This window comes from Babylonia areolata, chromosome 22 (assembly GCF_041734735.1).
Source record: "Babylonia areolata isolate BAREFJ2019XMU chromosome 22, ASM4173473v1, whole genome shotgun sequence".
Lineage (NCBI taxonomy): Eukaryota > Metazoa > Mollusca > Gastropoda > Neogastropoda > Buccinidae > Babylonia > Babylonia areolata.
The window spans coordinates 22449865-22452364 of NC_134897.1; positions in this window are offsets into that span (position 1 = coordinate 22449865).

Here is a 2500-nt window from a genome sequence, read left to right on the forward strand (position 1 = left end):
TCACCTCAATAACTTCACTTCAGTTTTTGGAGATGATTACAAAAAAAAGGGAGAAAAAAAAAACGAAAACAGAAACATTACGAAAGCCCCCCACCTGCAAAACCAGTTATGCTGTCTTTGATCACCGAGACATAAAATATATAGTCATCCACTCTTCATCTCGCTCTCTTTTCTGTCTCACTGTCTGTCTGTCTGTCTCTCACTCTCTTTCTCTCCCCCCCTCTCTCTCCCTCTCTCTCTCGCTCTCTCTCTAAAAAGCCTGAAATCGGGTAAAAGTGCCGGCCCAGATTATATTATCGCCGAAATGCTAAAAAAAAGGCAAACAGTAACGTAATGAAAATCAGTTACCCTGTTTAACAAATTATTTGAAAGTGGGACATTTCCGTTGGACTGGGCAAAATCCATTATTGTGCATATACATAAAACGGGAGACACAAAAACCTGGACAATTACAGAGGAGTAGCCTTGACAAGTACAATTAGTAAAGCGTATACACACATCTTAAATCGAAGATTTAAAAAAAATGGACAGAATTAGAAGAAGAAAAAAACATAGAGGAACAGGCGGGCTTTTGAACAGGTTATAGTACTGTCGACCATATTTACTTTATACGCTTTAGTCCAAAGGGATCTTTTACGTAAGAATAAGCTATACGTAGCATTCGTAGACTTCAAAAAAGCATTTGATTCTGTGAACAGAAACATCCTGTGGAGTACTCTAAGAAAAAGCGGGGTTCATGGAAAGTTTTACATGGCTGTTTAAAGCATCTACGATTCTGTACTTGTATGTGCTCGTGACAAAGGTATTTATTCACTTTTTTCAGTGTTCCAAGAGGGGTTAAACAAGGATGTATGTTAAGCCCACAGCTGTTTATCATTTTTCATCAGTGAATTGGCAGTGGAGTTATCAAAGAAGGGTAAACATGGAATGCAAATGATACCTGGAGCAACAGAATTGTTCTTAATGCTATTTGCTGATGATGTTGTTCTGTTGTCTGACACACCCATAGGGTTACAAAATCAATTAAATGCCCTTAAGCAAGAAACAGACAGCCTACAACTAACAGTAAATTTCGATAAGATCAGTATCATAGTTTTCCGCAATGGAAGTCATCTTTCGACTCATGAAAAATGGTGCTATGGTGACAGGGAAATAAAAGTTACCAATACATATGAATATTTAGGAATGTTATTCACAACAAAATTGAGTTTGACGTCTGCGTGGGATGAAGCAAATAGAAAAGGGAAAAGAGGTGTGATCCAAATTACAAAATCACTCAGGAGACTGCGTTCGACTGACGCACAGCTTTTCTGGAAACTTTTCGACACACAAATTGAACCAGCCTTGAACTATGGAGCGGAAATATGGGGACTCATGTCAAATAACCATATGGAAAAGGTACATACATTTGCAATGAAGCGCTTTCTTGGTGTCCCATTACACCCATCAGACGTTATAATGTATGGCGAAACCGGCAGGTACCCATTGCATCGGAATTTAAAGATAGACCTATAGCATGTTACAAACAAATCTGGCACGGAGAAATAGAGAGCAATGATAGGTATAAATGGTTCTATTCATTTAAATCAATATTTCAAACAGAGAAGCATATTAAGATTATAACAAATAAATGGCATAAATGATACAATATGCTTTGCGAAGCTCAGATTGAGAGCACTTGAACTGAATGCCAACAGAAGATGGTTTGATTCAGACGTAGCAACATCTCCTTGCCCAGTGTGTGGCGAAAGCCCAGAAGATGAAAATCTTTTCATATTTAACTGCAAAAGATACGATGAATTGCGAAAAAAACTGTACCATTTTCAATACAGCTCCAGCGCAGAGAAAAGATTTGTTCGGCATACTGATGACAGAAAATGAAGATATGATACTTTCACTTGCAAAATATGTATCTGAGGCAATAAATATACGGAAAACGTCCATCATCGGTCCAAATACTTATTAATTAATTAAGAATTAGTCTCGGTTCTATGAGGAAAAAAAGCATAGATAAAAAGGAAGGGCTATATTTGGATAGTCGATCTCGACATTGTAATTATTTTATGTGTTCGTATTGATATGATAGGTTTTGATGTTGAGGCATAGAAAATTATTTCATGATTTATATGTACTTTAGTATATGTTTGTATTGATATGATGTGTGCCGATGTCACTTGCGTGGATATTTATTATAATATGATTTATCTGTACTTTGTTTTCTGTGCACTGTCCATACCTTGGAGACGAACGACTGAAAAAAGACACATTATCCCCCTGTCACATGTACTTTAAGCTAATGACAAAGTGCCAAAATGTCGCAAATATCTTATTAATTTATGCTGTTTCAGTTCTCTTTTTTCTGTCTATTCCATTTGTTCTTATTGGTACAGGTCTGCTGTGTCACCAGCGCTTTTCAGCTAATGACATTAAACATTTCAGTGTTCAGTGTTCTCTATCTCTCTCTGTGTCTCTCTCTCCCTCTATGTGTGTGTGTGTGTGT